Genomic DNA, 20,083 nt, shown 5'->3' on the forward strand with positions numbered 1-20,083 from the left:
TGCTATGCATGGGCATAGCACTGATCAGTGTTATCAGTGATCTACCAGACAAGAGAAGATCATCGCAGCAGAGGGCCGGGAGCAGGTAAGAGTAGCTCCAATGGCCATCTTGATTCATCAGACACCCGTGATTGCACGAGGATAGTTTGATGAATCCCCCCCCCCCCCCCCAAAGCCCTGCAGATGCTTTAGATGCAGTGATTGACATTGAGCATGGAATCTGAAGGGTTAATGTGGAATTGCTGATGCCTGCCATTATTAATGAGTAACCAGCTGCTAAAAGCAGCTGGAGCACACATGCTATGTAGCGAGCACTGTGCTTGAAGTTACTTGCATCGCTGTACAGTTACGGGGCATGTCCAGATGAGGTTAATGATATCTTACAGAATATGTATATATCTAATTTTTTTTGTCCAAACGCATCCCTTTTCTGTCCAATCATGTCCCTCTTTCGGGTTTGAAGTAGAGCTGGGCAGTATGACAAAATGTGTAACACTGTATTTTTGTAACTTATGGCAGTTCCACGGTATATAACGGTATTTCTTCCCCCAAATCATGTGACCCGCGAGCGCTGTTCTGCTTCTCACCCCCCCCCCCCCCCCACCAAATTAATTATCAGCCCAGCGCTGCACTGTCCCCATCAGGGTACTACTCACGTCAGCCGCAAGCGCTTTAGCTTTAACGCCCCTTCCTACGTCGGCCTCACGCTATTCCTGGGGACGGGAACGTCGGAGAGCCGTCAGCCTGTCACCAGCCGCAGTGATATTCCGCCACGGCCGGTGATAGGCTGAGCCCACTGAGCCGGCCGGCTTCTTACATGACCGTGGGCTCAACCTATCACCGGCCGAGGCGGAACATCGCTGCGGCTGGTGATAGGCTGACGGCTCTCCGATGTTCCCGTCCGTTTATTTTGTTTATCTTTCACCGCCCGGGCATAGGGATACAGTGTACAGTATAGAGTATCAGCACCGGCAGCCCGCAACAAAAAGGAGGACGAGGAGGACTATTCAAGTGTAAAAAAATGTAAAAAGTAAAAAAAAAAAAAAAAGGAAAAATCCCCTCCCCCAATAAAAAAAGTAAAACCTCCGTTTTTTCCTATTTTACCCCCAAAAAGCGTAAAAAATTAATTTTATAGACATATTTGGTATCGCCGCGTGCGTAAATGTCCGAACTATTAAAATAAAATGTTAATGATCCCGTACGGTGAATGGCGTGAACGTAAAAAAAAAAAAAGTCCCAAATTACTACTTTTTTAATACATTTTATAAAAAAAAAAATGTATTAAAAGTTTTTTTATATGCAAATGTGGTTTCAAAAAAAAGTACAGATCATGGCGCAAAAAAATTAGCCCCCATACCACCGCTTATACGGAAAAATAAAAAAGTTAGAGGTCATCAAAATAAAGGGATTATAAACGTACTAATTTGGTTAAAAAGTTTGTGATTTTTTTTAAGCACAACAATAATAGAAAAGTATGTAATAATGGGTATCATTTTAATCGTATTGACCCTCAGAATAAAGAACACACATCATTTTTACCGTAAATTGTACGGCGTGAAAACGAAACCTTCCAAAATTAGCAAAATTGCGTTTTTCTTTTTAATTTCCCCACAAAAATAGCGTTTTTTGGTTGCGCCATACATTTTATGATATACTGAGTGATGTCATTACAAAGGACAACTGGTCGCGCAAAAAACAAGCCCTCATACTAGTCTGTGGATGAAAATATAAAAGAGTTATGATTTTTAGAAGGCGAGGAGGAAAAAATGAAAATGTAAAAATTAAATTGTCTGGATCCTTAAGGCCAAAATGGGCTGAGGCCTTAAGGGGTTAAAAAAATATTAATCCTTTCAGTACTTATGATCTGCTGAAGTTGAGTTGTTCTTTTCTGTCTATGTGCTCTCTGATGACACGTGGCTCGGGAACTGTCCAGAGTAGAAGCAAATCCCCATAGCAAACCACTTCTACTCTGCAGTTCCCGAGACAAGCAGAGAGCACTGTTGCCAGACAGAAAAGAACAACTCAACTTTAGCAGCTGATAATTATTGGAAGGATTAAGATTTTTTAATAGAAGTAATTTACAAATCAGTTTAAGTTTCTGGAGCCAGTTGATACATAAAAAAAAAAAGTTCTCCCCCTGGAATACCCTTTTAAGATTTTAAAATTTACAGATGTGTATAACCTTCCGGCACCAGTTCAAAGTACCCCTCTAATAAGATGACCGTATCAGGCCAGATCAGATGTCTTGAATGTGTAAGAGATGCAGTGTGTTAAAGGGGTACTCCGGCACTTAGACATCTTATCCCCTATCCAAAGGATAGTGCATAAGATGCCTGATCGCGGGGGTCCCGCCGCTGGGGACCCCCGTGATCTTGCACGCTGCACCCCAGTAAAAATCAGTCCCCGGAGCGTGTTCGCCCCGGGTCTTATTACTGTTGATCACGGGGCCGGAGCATTGTGATGTCATGGCTCTGCCCCCTCACTGCAAGCCTATGGGAGCTGTCACACCCCCTCCCATAGGTTTGCATTGAGGGGGCGGAACGCAACATCACTCAGGGGCGGAGCCGTGACGTCACAATTTTCGGCCCCGTGATCGACAGTAATCAGACCCGGAGCGAACACGCTCCAGGGACTGATTTTAACTGGGGGTGTGGCGTGCAAGATCACAGGGGTCTCCAGCGGCAGGACCCCCGCGATCAGGCATCTTATCCCCTATCCTTTGGATAGGGGATAAGATGTCTAAGCACCAGAGTACCCCTTAAAGGATTTGTGGGGTAGGCTAAATGCGTAATTAAGTAGCTTTTTATAAAAAAATTTGTAAGGTTTATCTCTCTCGTCTGACAGCCGGGCACTCACAACAGTTGCAGAGAGGAGCTGCAGGAGTTGAAAAAAGAAAAAGAATCACGTACACTGGCCCCCCCCCCCCCCCCCCCTCTTCATTACACAGGCTGCCGGGGATCACAGGTGAATACATATTAGTGATAATTGCTATCTATATGTGAATTTTGGAAACTGGCTGACTAACTAGTCAACCAACTGACTATAAAAATGGTTGACAACTATTTTCATAATAGATTAGTTGTCTCAGCCCTAAATAATAAGAAAAATGTAAACATGTCGGGACCTGGGACAGTCAGCAGTGTTGTTTACTTTTCCAGGGTCTTATTTTGGTTGTGTATTTATTCCCCCCCCCCCCCCCCCAACTGTGCCCAGTCTGAAAAAATGCACAAGGTAAACAGTCTGCACTGTAGCAAACTACCTAAATGATTAGAGCAATGTTTCAGACCAGTATGCTGGGAGTTGTAGTTTTGTAACAGCTGGAGGCACACTGAATGGGAAACACTGGATTAGAGCAGTGAAGTTAAAGGGGTATTCCAGGTAAAAAAAAATTTTTTATATATCAACTGGCTCTGGAAAGTTAAACAGATTTGTAAATTACTTCTATTAAAAAAATCTTAATCCTTCCAATAGTTATTAGCTTCTGAATTTTTCTGTCTAACTGCTCAATGATTATGTCAAGTCCCGGGAGCTGTGCATGATGGGAGAATATCCCCATAGGAGCTGGACAGCTCCAGGGATGTGAGTCATCAGAAAGCAGTTAGACAGAAAACAGCAACTCAACTTCAGAAGCTAATAACTATTGGAAGGATTAAGATTTTTTTTAATAGAAGTAATTTACAAATCTGTTTAACTTTCCGGAGCCAGTTGATATATAAAAAAAAAAGTTTTTGCCTGGAATACCCCTTTAATCTTTTATTTTCCTCATCTCATACAGCCATGTCTCCGCTGAATATAGTTATACTGAGTTTTTGGCCAAGTGCAGGAAGTGTTCTAATTGATCACAAGCGAACATCCAAATGTACGGCAAGAAATTTAAAGATGAAGGATTACCAGGACACTGTATCGTTGTGATTAAGCATTAATTTATTGACACTATAGTAAGTAGTTAAAAACACTATTGGGGAAATTTACCAAAACCTGTCCAGAGGAAAAGCTGCAGAGTTGCCCATAGCAACCAGCTTGCTTCTTTCATTTTTCACAGGCCTCTTTAAAAATCAAAGAAGCGATCTGATTGGTTGCTATGGGCAACTTTTCCTCTGGACAGGTTTTGATAAACCTCCTCCTATATACGTGTACGCTCACACAAACCTGCAGCTGCAAAAAAAAAAAAAAAAATCAGCTTTTCGCAGCAGATTACAAACGCGTGAACGTAGCCTAAAGGTCTATTCGAACATACAGTATCCTGTGCACATTTTCTGCACAGGATTTGGGGCTGTGTTCAGTCGTTTAGTTTACATTGAAGCTACAGCTTCACCTCATGTGCACAGGATACTGTACGTGTATATAGACCAGTGTTTCCCAACCAGGGTGCCTCCAGCTGTTGCAAAACTCCAACTCCAAGCATGCCCGGACAGCCGAAGGCTGTCCGGGCATGCTTGGAGTTGTAGTTTTGCAACAGCTGGAGGCACCCTGGTTGGGAAACACTGATATAGACCCTAAAGGGATAATGCACCATCGTTTCCTGACATTCTCAGGGTGGATGGGCACCTATACGGAGCAAATTGGATATAGAGAGAGATATATATATATATATCTCTACTGGTTTGTGATGGGAAAGGGGGTGCGGTCTTCACTTTCCAGACGAGAGGTGCCAGAAATACATCTCCATCCATTAGTAAAGGAGCCCTAATATTGATAACAATGGAGGACCCTACACCCGGCTTATATATTGTTTATGGGTAAGCACAGAATACACGTCTACAGTAACACCTCACACCCTCCCTACATTCACACATTCTCCCTACTTTGCCCTGACAGCCAAAGACTCAATAGCTTTCTTGGTAAACACTGGCCTACTCGGGGTCACGTCCGTCCCGAGCCTCAGGGCCGATAGAAGCCACCTCAGATAACACTCAGCACCCTGAAGGCACTGTACTAATGCCATAGCATATACTCCTATGCCTAAGACATGCTGCTGCCCACCCGTGCCCCTCCGGACACCGCTGCACGGTTCGCCCCACTACACTCTAACAGGACAGGCACTGTCACGGCTCTCCCCGCTACCAGCTTCTTCTCCGGGAGACACTGGCTTTGTCTTCCCGGATTGGCTATTTATGTTACTGCCTAATACATTGGTGTTATTGGCTGTGCGGCTCAGGTCATGTTTCTCCCTCCCCGTGGTGTTATTGGCTCTCTCCCCCGGTCCTACTCACCACCTCTCCCGGTCTCGGTTCTCCTCTCCGCTCTGATTGGTTCCAGAACCGGAGCACAGAGCCCAATCAGCGCTTTGGACACTCAAAATGGCGGAAGGACAAAGGCGCCGAAAAGCTGCACTTCAGGCGCATGCGCAGCACACCCCGCCCACCATATTACGCAGGCGCTCGATGAGAACTTTGAGCTCCGCCTTGTGTGTACTAATCGTTGGAGCATGCGTAGCGGCCCTTGTCTCCTGTAGAACCTTCTGGTAAAATCGTACGTCCGCTGCGTAGGTGGGGCTAATCGTTTCCTACTGCCTCCTGAAATGCAGGACCTTGGAGTAATCGTCGGTAACGGGAAAAGGGCGGGAGAACTGCTCTTCTGACGCGTACATTACAAATGTGGAGACCGTGTAGCAATCGTTCAATAGTATATTGTTGGTTTCTCTGTCTCCTTGAGGCAACAAGCGAAAAATTCACATATTGCATTGTATGATATACAGAAGAGGCAGAAATGTACCCAGCAGAGGTCATAGGAAAAAAAAAGAAACCTGGGCCAAAATGGTATTGGGTAACAAAATGGATACTGGGTATAGAAAACAGGTTTACATCAGCAGTGTATTGTGCAAATAACTGGAAGGTAATAAAGCCTTGTTCACATTCTCATAGAAGCGTTGCATTTAGTCTTAATTTTGTGCGGATTTGGTCCATCATTGCTGATATGCAACGGCTTGTACAAGGCAATTCGTATGCGCTTTTGACTGCTTTGTAAAACCTAAAACTGCAGATCTGCAATTGTATGTCATTTAGTTTACATTGAAACCTGCAGCACCAGGGATGTGGAAATCCTATCAACAGATGCCCGGGACACGCAGTTCTGGTGCCAGGCAGGTACATTTTTAAAGCGTTTGGCTCTGCATCGGGCAAGCAGGGCTGGTGAGATGCAGAACGGATGCGGTTCGCACCTCACACCGGACCTCTAATTTTAAGACTACGGCGATCATAGTGTTTGGAGTGGGCTCCTTACTCGTGCTTGCTTCATACCTGGGGCCCCCAGCTGATTTCTGTAGCTGGGGGTGCCGTTAATAGCCCAGCCGCGGCAATTTCCACAGCTGGCTATTAGCCCTTTAGATAGTTGCTGTCAGCTTTCACAGCGGCGATCTAAAGGGATCTTACCCCAATCCCTAGTGCAGAGCAATCGTGGGGGGGCGATCCACTATGGAGGTAGCCAGAGGGCTTACCTCTCATCCCATGGCTCTGTGGATCTGTATTTCATTGAGCCTGCATTGATCTGTATGAGGAATCTAATGATTCCTTCTTGAAGTCCCCGAAGGGACCAATAAAGTGTAAAATGAATAAATAAAAGTTTAAACACACACATACATTAACTTCTTAAGGACGCTGGGCTTACCTGTACGCCCCGATCCCGGTATATAACGCGGGGTCACGCCATGACCCCGCGTCATACCAGGTCTGTCCCGGCGGCTAATGAAAGCCGGGACCCTGGGCTAATAGCGTGCGGCACCAATCTTTATGCCGCTCGCTATTAACTCTTTAGACCCTAAAATGAAAGTAAAAGCTTCCCGGCAGCTCAGTCGAGCTGATCGGGACCATCGCGGTGAATTCGCAATGTCCCGATCAGCTAGAAGGCGAGCGGAGGTGCCTTTACCTGCCTACGTCACGTCCGATCGGCGATTGATTGCTCCAAGCCTGAAATCTCTGCTTGAGCAATCCACCACCGATAACGCTGAGCTCTGCCGTGTCAATGCACAGCAATGATCTGTATATGAGATCGGTATGTGCTGTGTAATAGCCACTAGGAGGGGCTATAACACAGCAAAAAAAAAAAGTACCATATATACTCGAGTATTAGCCGTTCCGAATATAAGCCGAGGCCCCTAATTTCACCCCAAAAACCTAGGAAAAGTTATTGACTTGACTGTAAGCCTAGGGTAGGAAATACATCATCCCCCCTGTCATCATCCAGACCCCCGTCATCACCACTCCTGTCATCATCACCCTGTCATCATCCCCCTCATCATCATCTCCCACCCTTCATCATCACCGCCTGTCAATCCCTTTCAGTGGTCTTCAACCTGCGGACCTCCAGATGTTACAAAACTACAACTCCCAGCATGCCCAGACAGCCATCGGCTGTCCAGGCATGCTGGGAGTTGTAGTTTTGAAACATCTGGAGGTCCGCAGGTTGAAGACCACAGCGTCATCATCCAGACCCCCCTTTTGTTTTCTACTCACCTCCCCAGTTTCTCGGTGGGAAGGAAGGGTGAGCTGGTCCGGGCCATCCATCTTTGGCCATCTATGCTGCAGGGACCGTCCGGTGGGGAGGGTAGGTCGTTCCGGGCTGTCCATCTTCACCGGGAGGCCCTCTTCTCCGCTCCGGGCTGGCCATGGACTAGTGATGTTGCCTTGACGACGACGACGCGCAGTGACGTCCCTGCGCATGAACGTCCCTGCATGGTGGCGTCAATGCAGCGTCACTAGTTCGGGGCTGGCCCGGAGTGGAGAAAAAGCCTCCCGGTAAAGATGGGCAGCCCAGAACAACTAACCCTCCCCACCGGAGGGACGGTCCCTGCAGCATAGATGGCCGAAGATGGACGGCCCGGACCATCCTCTCACAGCTAAGCCACCCCTCACAGTTCACTCGAGTATAAACCGAGTATAAAAATCTTGCTGAAAAACTCAGCTTATACTCGAGTATATACGGTAGCTATCATTAACTAAACTTTCCCTAATACCCCTCCCCATCTGTCCCTGACACTAACTACCTATATTAATTTCTATGTTAAACCCCATTAAAAAGGAGATTTTTTTTATGCTTACAGTAAAATCTCTTTCTCGAAGGATCCATTGGGGGACACAGACCTTGGGTATATGCTGCTGTCTCTAGGAGGCTTGACACTATGGTAACCAAAAAGTCGGCTCCTCCCAGCAGGATATACCCGCCTCCAGGCCACTGAGCTAATCAGTTTTAGTCCCAGAGCAATAGGAGACCGACAGGTCAAAGGAAAAAAAAAACATGAACTGTCCAAGAACCAGAAGAAAAATTAACTGAACACGCCCTCGGACAGATAACCGAATAGGAACCCCAGAAAAGGGCGGGAGCTGTGTCCCCCAATGGATCCTTCGAGAAAGAGATTTTACTGTAAGTATAAAAAATCTCCTTTTCTTTATCGGCTCTATTGGGGGACACAGACCTTGGGACGTACCAAAGCCGTCCCTTGGGTGGGCAGAGAAAAAGGGTCAGGCCGTAGGCTGTACCACCGCCGCCTGCAACACTTTATGACCCAGACTAGCATCAGCCGATGCCAAAGTATGAACCTGGTAGAATCTCGAAAAAGTGTGCAAAGACGACCAGGTGGCCGCTTTACAGATCTGCGAGGCCGAGGCCTTGTTTCGGAGAGCCCAGGATGCCCCCACAGAACGGGTGGAATGAGCCAAAACCCTGAAGGATGGGATCTTCCCCTTGCAGCGGTAGCACATCGTAGCACCTCACACCTTGTAGTACATCGGATCCACCGAAAAATGGTGGCCTTGGAAGCAGGCTGTCCCTTTCGACGACCTTCCGTAAGGACGAAAAAAGAATCGCACTGACGAAAGGAAGAGGTGACAGAAAGATAAGTCCGAACAGCCCGTACCACATCCAATTTGTGGAGTAAGCGCTCACTGGGATAAGAAGGAGCGGGACAAAAGGACAGAAGGACGATGTCCTCGTCGAGATGAAAAGCTAAAACGACCTAAGAAGGACGGATCTTGTCCTGATGAATTATCCTGATGAATTATCAGGAAAGAATGGCAGGAGAGAGCTGCCAGTTCAGATCCTCTCCTAATGGAAGTAATGGTTATAAGAAAAACCACCTTCCAGGATAGGAGGCGAAGGGGAACCTCCCTAAGAGGCTCAAAAGGTGAGTCTTGGAGAGCGCCTAGAACTAAGTTCAAGTCCCAAGGGGGAGAAGGGGACCGGTAAGGAGGGACAGCGTGTGCCACGCCCTGAAGGAAGGTCTGGACATGCGAATTGGAAGCAAGAGTACGCTGAAAGAGAATTTAAAGGGCCAAAACCTGACCCTAAGGGAGCTGAGAGCCAGCCCTTGTTCCAACCCCGACTGCAAAAAGGAGAGGAGACGGAGAACGGAAAAGGTAACTGGAGAAAAGGTCTAAGTTTCGCACCAACGAAAGTAAGACCGCCAGGTACGGTGATAAATTTTCGCAGAGGAGGGCTTGCAAGCCCTGATTATGGTGCGAATTACCTGGGAAGAGAAACCGCAGGCCCTTAGAACCGTGGTCTCAACCGCCACGCCGTTAAATGCAGCAACTGTAAATTGGGGTGGCAAAGGGGACCCTGTGACAGTAGGTCTGGACGAAGTGGAAGACAGAACGCCGTCCAGAAGCCAGACCACATCGGCGTACCATGCCCTTCGGGGCCAGTCTGGAGCCACCAGTTGAATGGCCTCCAAGGTCTCCTGATCTGACCCCCTTAGACTTTTATCTTTGGGGTCATCTGAAGGCAATTGTTTATGCTGTGATGTGCAGCACCTGAAACTACGGATACTGGAAGCCTGTGCTAGCATTTCTCCTGCGGTGTTGCTGTCAGTGTGTGAAGAGTGGGAGAAGAGGGTTGCATTGACAATCCAACACAATGGGCAGCACATTGAACACATTTTATAAGTGGTCAGAAACTTGTAAATAACTATGAAAGAATAAAGTTATGTTAAAACCAAGCACATCATTGTTTTTCTTTTGGAATTCCCAATAAGTCTGATGTGTCACATGACCCTCTTTCTATTGAAAAAACAAAAGTTGGATTCAAAATGTCCGACTTCAAAATGGCCGCCATGGTCACCACCCATCTTGAAAAGTTTCCCCCCTCACATATACTAATGTGCCACAAACAGGAAGTTAATATCACCAACCATTCCCATTTTATTAAGGTGTATCCATTTAAATGGCCCACCCTGTATTTCCATTTCCATCTACGATTTCCATTATAGATTATCGGTTGTTAGGGGGCTTGTGATTAATCGGTTGTTAGGGGGGTTGTGATTAATCGGTTGTCCAGCCTGCCCCTAAGTGTCCCCCTTTGTCTCCCTGTACCCTTCGTCGCCTCTGGTTGCCTTTTTGAAGATGCTGCTGGCCTGCAACATCAGTGGTCTACTTCCAGCTCTGAGACCGCAGTCTGGAGTGCAATCCGGAATCCAGCACCACCTCCTTGTCCTCGGCGCCTCCGGTCACAAGAAGCCTACAGTCCTGACATCGCGGGAGCCCCCTGTCTGTCCATAAGCTCCGTTCTCCATCCTCCCTGTAGTGATAGATCTTCCTGGTATAGGGAGGACGGCCATCACTAAGGGTATATTCACACAGCAGAATTTCCGCACATCCGCACCAATTCCGCGTTCGCATTTATTTGGGTGGTTTCTGGCTTGTACGGATCCATGCATAATCAGCATGCTGAAATTCTAAAGTCCGAATGGGCGTGCAGAATCTCATTGAAGTTTATTGGGTTTTACTTTGATGGGGAATCTGGCATGTGGAAATTCTGCTGTGTGAATATATCCTTAGGCCTGTGAACTGCTGCTCCCCTGCCGCAAGGCTCATAAGTTAACCCTTCAGGTGCTGTCACCTCTTTTTTCTCCCCTGTTTACCCTTCGTTTGCTGTCCCTTCTCTTTCCCCCTTGTAAATTCTTCACAATCTTGCCCCCACGTCCAACTAATCGATTTTACAAATAATCATTAGCTGCAGCCCTAAATATAACATACAATTTACAAAAGTAGAGTGAGAAAAAGAAGAGTGAAGGTACGATCACATTGCATTCCCGCCACCATTAATTATATCCGTCAGTATCCAGCCGAAGACTAGTGACTCCGACCATAGAATTGAATGAGTCTGCTGCTCCTGTTAACAGTAAATGTCTGCACCTTGTTTGGGGGGGGGGGGGGGGGGGCATGCCGACAGATACGATAAACTGGCTAGAACCTAGTGTGATTGGTCCCTCAGAAAGGGGAAAAACAGGAAAGGGAGGGATAGAGTGGGGAAGAAGCCTGTCGTGGTGACCTAAGGGCACCTTCACACTTATCAGATCCTTATATTCAATGTAAGTTTGTCGTAAGGGCCTACATACACTGAAACTCCTCGACCTTTTGGACCCGCATCTACAAGGAAGGGGCCTCCGGACCTCTCCACAGCACAGGAATGTTTGCCTTAGAAGCATTCAAAGGGTGATGAAAAAGTGAGCTCTTATAGGTCTTAATCCATGGAGAAGGAAAAATTACAGGTAGAAAGGGAGAGTGTAATCCGTAAAGGTGTAGTCAACCTCCTACCAGAAGTTAGAAAAGCATCCATTGCTTTTGAGTTTACTATTTATGTATGTTCTTTATCATAAGTACAAACAAGATTGCATATATAACAAATGTCTATCCATTTAAACTGACCTATGGGGATTATCCGGAGCACCTTCCTACTGCAATGAACAGAATTTGGAAGCAATACTTTCTCCTAGACTGGAGGGCTACAGATCACAGCAGCTCCTAGAGTAACTCTACTCTGCATGTGCAGATTGTGATGAGCCTAGCTTGGAACAGAGGACATTGTTTACCAGGAGGCTATGGGACAAAGCCTCAGTTGAGACAAAGCGTGGCTATCTCTTGGGGACAGTCCAAAGACTGTACTAGTGATCTCGGAGATAACACCTTTATCATAGGCTTCCGATTCCGCTACGGCTGCAAAATAAAAAATCTTGCTGCCAGAAAAGACTCAGCATCTAGATATTTTGCTGTATGTGATTTGTATTGTGGTCATTGAACGATTTAAAATTCACATTTGGGACAATAAAAAAAGAATGTGAATATTGGTTTTGCGTATGAGACTATAGCTATAGATAACCAGGAAGACATTGGAATTGGGGCTGCACGATTTAGGAAAAATGTGCGATATTGTGATTATGAAGTAAATATTGTGATTTCGATATGCAATTGCGATATAATAAACAAATGGTGAAATTCCCCCATTTTATGTCCAATCCCCCTATTTTATACAGGAGATCGCGGGGGGTCCCAGCATTCGGACCCCTGCAATCGGACACTTACCGTATTTTTCTCCGTATAAAACGCACTTTTTCTTCCCCAAACTGGGGGGGGGGGGGGGGAGTTGGTGCGTCTTATATGGCGAATACCTGGCCGGGACCCGCCGCTAATACAGGACATCACCGATCGCGGTGATGCCCTGTATTAACCCTTCAGACGCGGTGATCAAAGCTGACCGCCGCGTCTGAAGCAAAAATAACACTAACCCGGCTGCTCAGTCGGGCTGTTCGGGACCGCCGCTGTGAAATCGCGGCATCCCGAACAGCTTACAGGACACCGGGAGGGACCTTACCTGCCTCCTTGGTGTCTTCTCCGTGCCGGGATCCCCTGCGCTCTCCTTCGACGTCATCACGTTGTCGCGCACGCCGTCATCCAATAGGAGCGCCATGCGTGGCGACGTGATGACGGCGACAGAGAGCGTGGATCCCGGGGAAGAAGACATCGGGAGCGTCGGGGACACCATGGGGACGCGGAGACAGCGATGGAGCGACATCCAGGGCAGCGGTGACGGGTCGGGAGCGGTGGGGACACTTGAGTACTACCTCCTATACCAGTGGTCTTCAACCTGCTGACCTCCAGATGTTGCAAAACTACAACTCCCAGCATGCCCGGACAGCCAACAGCTGTCCGGGCATGCTGGGAGTTGTAGTTTTGCAACATCTGGAGGTCCACAGGTTGAAGACCACTGTTGGGTTCAGAATCTTTATTTTTTTAGATTTTGCACCTATAAATTGGGTGCCTCTTATACGCCGGTGCATCCTATAGGGTGAAAAATACGGTAACTGTCACTGCAGTTCCCCTGTAAGGCGATAACACTTTCAATTCTACACCTACAGACCCATATGAGGCTTGTTTTATGTGCCACTAATAATAATAATTAATTTACCTAAAAAAAATAAAAAAAAAATATATAATGCTTAAATTATCCTTTTCTGACCCCTATAACATTATCAATTTTCTGCATACAGGGCTGTATGAGGGCTTTTCTTTTTTTTTTTATGCGCCGTGATCTGTAGTTTTTTATCGGGACCATTTTTGTTTTGATGGGACTTTTTGATCACTTTTTATCAATTTCTTTCTGGTGTATCAAGAGAACAAAAATTTGCAATCCTAGTATTTTTGTTTTTGTTTACGCTATTGACCATGCTGTTTCAATAATGTTATATTTTAATAGTTTGGACATTTACACATGTGGTGACATCATATATGTTTATGTTTATTTTTGTTTACATTATCTTATGTAAAAATGTGGGACAAAGGGGGTGATTTAAACTTTTATTAGGGGAGGGGCTTTTTTTTTTTTTTTTTACAATTCTTTTAGTCCCCATAGGGCAGTTCTTTCCTAACAATTGCTGCAATACTACAACTCTCAGCATGCCCGGACAGCAACACCTGGAGACACACTGTTAGGAAAAAAACTGTCATGGTGAATTTTATTTGCAATCTTGTGATTGCAGACACTGATCAATGTTGTGCCATAACACAGCACTAATCAGTGTTATCGGCAATCCATTGCTAAAGGCTGCTGAGGCTGCCTGCATTATTGAAGCACCGATTGAACGAGCCGGAGGCAGGTAGAGAACCTCTGCCCGTCTTTTCAGCTGATCCGGACCCCGCAGGTGTCCCGATCAACTCCACTGAGCTACCAGAACGTGTTTTTCGCATTTTAGACGCCGCAATCAACTTTGATCTCGATGTCCTGATCGGTGATGTCCGGCATTAGCAACTATGAAGCAAGCTTAGCTCCTGAGCTTGCTTCAAACACCCGCCACACGGCTGCGCCATATATAAATGGTGGCCAGCCGTGGTGGGGTTAAATCACCTCCTCCTGGCACTGGGCACTGCTGGGAGTGGAAACAGTGAGATTCACACTGGAGGGGCCGGACTGCACTGCACAGAAGCTGAGCATACAGCCGCCGCTGGGACCTGAGCCAGGATCGGCGTCTCCAATGCTGTGCTGGCATAAGTCTCACTGTTTCTCCTCCCTGCATAATCACATAATTTTGTGAAGGGCGAAATCATTATATTGCAATCCACAATTATCGCGATTCGATTGCGATATATCGTGCATCCTTAATTGGAATGCAAAGATAAATTTTTTAATTTATATTTATTATATTTTTTTTCTTTGTCAAAAGATCCAAGTGATGTTTGGCTCACCCTGATAGCGATGCCAGCGCCCAGACCAATGTGGGCAAGGACTGATGAAAGACAAATGGTACGATAAAGAGATATCCAATGCAGTTTACTTGTATTGAAAGCTTCTATTTATTTAAAAGGGAACTCTTTTTCAAATCAACTGGTGCTGGAAAGTTAAACACATTTGTAAATAACTTAAAAAATCTTAGTCCTTCCAGTACTTATCAGCTGGTGTATATGACAGGGGAAGTTGTGAAGTTCTTTTCAGTCTTACCACAGTGCTCTCTGCTGACACCTCTGGCCATGTCAGGAATTGTCCAGAGTAGGAGCAAATCCCCATAGCAAACCTCTCCTGCTCTGGACAGTTCCTCACATGGACAGAGGTGGCAGCAGAAAGCACTGTAGTCAGACTGAAAAGAACTTCACAACTTCCTCTGGTGCATACAGCAGCTGACAAGTACTAGAAGGATTATCTGAGTCTCAGGATCTCCTACTGATTCTCAAAGCTGAAAAGGCTTTTGATAGTTTAAGTTGGCCTTTTCTAATGACATCTCTAGAGGTCTATGGTTTATTTAGCCAATCCCTTGGTGCCATTTGATTCCTCTATCCCAGTGACTCCCAACCCTTGTTTGCTCAAGTACCCCTTGGCAACCAATTTCCAAAAGTTGTACCCGCCCCCATATTAGTGACGTTTGGAACTAATATAGTTGCTGTTATTTAAAATTGATAGGCCTTACTCCATATCCCCTCCTCAGACCCCTTGACTCACAGGTGACATCTTCTCTGATTAAAGGGGTACTCCCTTGGAAAACGTTTTTTTTTTTTTTTTTTTAATCAACTGGTGCCAGAAAGTTAAACAGATTTGTAAATTACTTCTATTAAAAAATCTTAATCCTTACAATACATTTTATGGGCTGTATACTACAGAGGAAATGCTTTTTGGATTTCTCTGATGTCATGACCACAGTGCTCTCTGCTGACCTCTTCTGTCCATTTTAGGAACTGTCCAGAGCAGCATATGTTTGCTTTGGGGATTTTCTCCTGCTCTGGACAGTTCCAAAAATTGACAGCAGAGGTCAGCAGAGAGCACTGTGGTTGTGACATCAGAGAAATCCAAAAAGTAAAGCATTTCCTCTGTAGTATATAGCCCCTAACAAGTACTGGAAGGATTAAGATTTTTTAATAGAAGTAATTTACAAATCTGTTTAACTTTCTGGCTCCCATATAGTAGTAGGCAGCCCCCATACAGCAGTAGACCCCCTCTATTCTCCCATATAGTTATAGGCCCCCATACAGTTGTACGTCTCAACACTGCCCCGCTTTGGTGCTCCACTGCTCCTCCACATTGACACACACCAGTATTTCCCAGGAGGTCAGGAGGAGCAGTGGAGCACAGAAGCTGATGCTGTAGTTACTGTCCACAGCAGCCCTGTGCCCACACTTCCTGCTCTATTCTTGAGGGAAGCTATGTTAGCTAGTACCAGAAGCAATTGCTAACTTTTGCGCTGGTATCTGGTACAAAGTAAATTCAAGGAAGACTGAAGCTTCACTGATTAGCCTCGCGGATAGTGTTGTCTCTTCCCTACTCCATTACAACACCTACCAACAGCAAGGCTCCTCATTCGGATATCTCGGGGTAAACTGACTCTTTTTCTCCCCTTATCAGTCTAACTTCCGACAGCTTTTTCAGGAGATGGAACAACCGTGGGATAAGTCATCCCCCTTTACATTGTCATTGCTTGGACGGATAGCAGCAGTGAAGATGTTGATTCTGCCAAAATTTCTCATTGGAAACCCTCACTACTCTGATCCTAAGAAAGGACTAAAGAAAATTTTAGGCTCTGCTAATTCGTTTTGTATGGACTCAGAAGTGCCATAGGTTTCTCTAATGATTGCATTTAAGGAGCATAGGGGTCTCTTACTCCAATGTATAAAAATACTACCTTGCTGCCCATTTACACAGACTCACATCATGGTCTCATCTGCTTGTATATAATAAATGGGCTGAGGTACATTATTGGTTATGATTCTACAAGTATTTTGCCATGACGTCAGACTGGGGTCTTTTTTGGCTGGTGAAGTGGACACAGCAAAGAGCACTGTCCTCCCCTTCTCGACCTTGCACGATCATTATAGTCTTCCCCCTACTGCAGTCACTTATTACCGACCCTTCACAAGTGGCGTCTCTCCTAATTTTTTTTCCCCACTGCCTACAATTGAGATTCTCTGTTAAGAATCCACATCCACTAGGGGCCTTATTTCTGATATATATGTTCTGTCAACTTCTAGAGACCTCTCTAAGATAGGTCATCCCCATATGGCCAAATGGGAAAGGTTCTTAGACCATTCCATCCCTATTTTGCTTTGGCAAATAATTATTTGGTCCTGCGCCATCTTTTTGTACCTCCTATAAAAAGAATCAATATAAAGGTCCTTTTCTATAGGTACCACACCCCCAAGGTGTTTAACCATGTGTTCCCCCAAGTGTCTTCCACTTGCTGGAAATGCAGACAAGCTATAGGCACTCTCACACATATATTTTTGGGGAATTAAGCTCTCTGACCCTATATTGGGAAGGATCCCATAACTTATGTTGGTAAGATGCTAGATAGCTGCTGTAAGATGTACAAAAGCAATCTAAGGGTAGGGTCACACAGAACGGATCTGCACGGTAAAATATGCAGATGACAGACCCTACAGTCTGCCTCCAGCTGAGCCTGTCTGCTCGTAGCAGCAATCCGCAAGTACACTGTGTATGCACGCAGCGACTCACTGTGTCTGATTATGGGGAGGGATTGCCACTACAAGCAGGCACCGCTGGAGGCACACTGTAGGGTCCATCATCGGCAAACCCACAGCCTAAAGTACGGTGCAGTCCGTTCCGTGTGACCCTACCCCAATAGTTTTCTCTCTCAGTGGAGGGCACCGTGCTGAGGTCCCTGAAGCTGGGGTGCTGATGGATCATATTGCGGAGGTAAAACAAATGGAATATCTTACAGCTTGTGGGGATAAGGGTACTTAAGGCTTCTATGCAACATAGAAATGGTCGGACATCTGGGGCTTCCTAGTTGCATGCTATGGCAATGGATTGGATACATCGGTTCAGCAAGAATAATTGTCTTCTCTCTCTGTTGCTCTTCTTTTCTTTCCATGTCTCTCTCAAGGACATTTATCATCGTTGCTTTGGTAAGTGAATTCTGTAGTAATTTTTTTTCTTGCTTTGGTTTTTGCTTATGTGTGACCTATTTATCAAACGATCACAGGGGGCTGATACATTTGGCTCACATATGCAAAAAACAATAAATCAGTTTAGAATCCCATTTTTTTTAACACACATAAGCAAAAACCAATAAATGACTCCAGAACACGCAGTTATGGAAAAAAATGTGCAATATATATATATATATATATATGTGTGTGTGTGTATGAGTGTGTTTATTAAGTTTTTTTACCACTTTTTTCCACCTGAATGTACTTTTTTTCTTCTCAGTTCAGAGACGTATATCCTGTGCACTACTTCAGAGTTGGTGACCTACGATGACCAGCTTTTATTTTTTGTTTAATATTAATTAAAAAATGGTTACCGAGGGCTTGTGGGGGAGTGTTTTTTAAAATGTTTTTATTTTCTTTACAGGCTTAGTAGTGGAAGCCATCTTATAGACGGAGTCCATTACTAATCCGGAGCTTAGAGTTAGCTCCAAAATCAGCTAGCACAAGCCTCCAATTATTACCCCGATACCCACCGCCAGGGGTGCTGGGAAGAGCCAGTACCAACAGGCCCAGAGCGTCAAAAATGGCGCTTCTGGGCCTAGGCAGTAACAGGCTGGCGTTATCTAGGCTGGGGAGGGCAAATAACAATGGTCCTCGCCCACCCTAGTAACATCAGGCTGTTGCTGCTTGGTTGGTATCTGGCTGAGAATTAAAATAGGGGAAACTCCACGTTTTTGGTATAAATAATTAAATATTAAAAAAAATGCATAGGGTTCCTTGTATTTTTATTCTCAGCCAGATACCAACCGAGCAGCAACAGCCTGATGTTACCAGGGTGGGGAAGGACCATTGTTACTGGCCCTGCCCAGCCTAAATAACACCAGCAAGTTACCCCCTAGACCCAGGAGCGCCATTTTTGACGCTCCTGGCCTGTTGGTACCAGCACTTCCTGGCACCCCTGTGGCGGTGGGTACTGGGGTAAAAATTGGGGGTTAGAGATAGCTATTTTGGGTCTAACGCTAAGCCCTGGCTTAGTAATGGACTCCGTCTATAAGACAGCTTCCACTACTAAGCTTGTAAAGTAAAAAAAAAACACAACATTTTTTATTTAAAAAAACACTCCCCCACAAGCCCTCATTAACCATTTTATTAACATTAAAAAAAAACATTGGTCATCGTAGTAGTCCACCGAATCCGAAGTAGTCCACAGGATACACGGAACTGAAATGAGAAGAAAAAAACCCCACAGAAAATAGGTTAGTACATTTATTGTCACCTGCTCGCACATCTCCTGCTGCCCCCGCGCAGCACAACTACAACTCCCAGCATGCCCTTACAGTAAGGACATACTGGAAGTTGTAGTCGTGCGGCTTGGGCAGGAGATGTGCAGGCGGGTGACAAGCTTGTTACCTGCCTCGCCGCACGACTACAACTCTTAGCATGCCCTTACAGTAAGGACATGCTGGGAGTTGTAGTTGCATGGGTGGGTGGCAAGCTTGCCACCTGTCCCAGGACTACAACTCCCAGCATGTCCTTACTCTAAGAGCATGCTGGGAGTTGTAGTCGTGCAGCAGGGGCAGGTGACAAGGTTGTCAACCACCCCCGCCTGAGGACTACAACTCCCAGCATGTCCTTATTGTAAGGGCATGCTGGGAGTTAAAGTCCTGCGGCACAGGCGGGAGATGTGCGGGTGGGCGACAAACTTGTCACCCGCCCACGCCGCACCATGTCCACTACAATTCCTGGCATGTCCTTATTGTAAGGGTATGCTGGGAGTTGTAATCCTGCGGCGCGCTGCTGGAGATGTGTGGGCGGCTGACAAACTTGTCACTCGCCCGCACATCTTCTGCCGGCACGAGCTGCACCACTACAACTCCCAGCATGTCCTTACAATAAGGACATACTGGGATTTGTAGTCCTGTAGCACGGGCGGATGACAAAGAAGCCAGGGAAGTGGGCGGCTTGCGCTCCGCTCCCTGGCTTCCCAGCGGGGAAAATGAAGTTACGGCACTGCAACTTCATATTTCCCTCTGGCAGCTGTGATTGGCCAGGAGGTCTGGACCAAGCACAGGTCTGCCCAGGAAATATGAAATGACAGTGCTGTACTTACATATTCTGGTCGGCTTCGCTCCCCGGCCACCCACCCGCATCTATCACCTGGCCGCTAGCTGTTGTAACTATAACTCCCAGTATGTCCTCACTGTAAGGGCATGCTGGGAGTTGTAGTTCTGCAACAGCTAGCAGGTGGGTGATAGATGTGGGCGGGTGGCCGGGAGCGGACCTGCACAAAAAGTTGCAACTGCGATTTTTGTGGGACTTTTTAAAAGTGCTGTCAAAAGGTTTGTGACCTGGCTTACACTTGCAACTTTTTAAAGGGGGTTTGCAACTTTTTCTTTTTTGCTTATGTGCAACTTTTGCACTTGATGAATTCCCGACCACTGCAA

At 46.0% G+C, this 20,083-nt stretch overlaps 1 protein-coding gene across 12 annotated transcripts in view; it reads right to left on the reverse strand.

Moving 5' to 3' along the window:
* NFYA (nuclear transcription factor Y subunit alpha) overlaps positions 1 to 5,807 on the reverse strand; it is a 35,152-nt gene extending 29,345 nt beyond the window's left edge. For 2 of the 12 annotated variants that reach the window (XM_056557856.1, XM_056557854.1), the window contains exon 1: positions 5,214 to 5,803. The gene's annotated coding sequence lies outside the window, so the exon portion shown is untranslated. Of the gene's footprint in view, positions 1 to 4,853; positions 4,873 to 4,983; positions 5,014 to 5,213 lie in introns of those variants that run through there. The other 10 variants (XM_056557857.1, XM_056557851.1, XM_056557852.1 and 7 more) reach the window with 9 other exon arrangements.
* Between the last annotated feature and the right edge of the window lie 14,276 nt (positions 5,808 to 20,083).

Source organism: Hyla sarda, chromosome 2, assembly GCF_029499605.1.
Source record: "Hyla sarda isolate aHylSar1 chromosome 2, aHylSar1.hap1, whole genome shotgun sequence".
Classification (NCBI taxonomy): Eukaryota; Metazoa; Chordata; class Amphibia; order Anura; family Hylidae; genus Hyla; species Hyla sarda.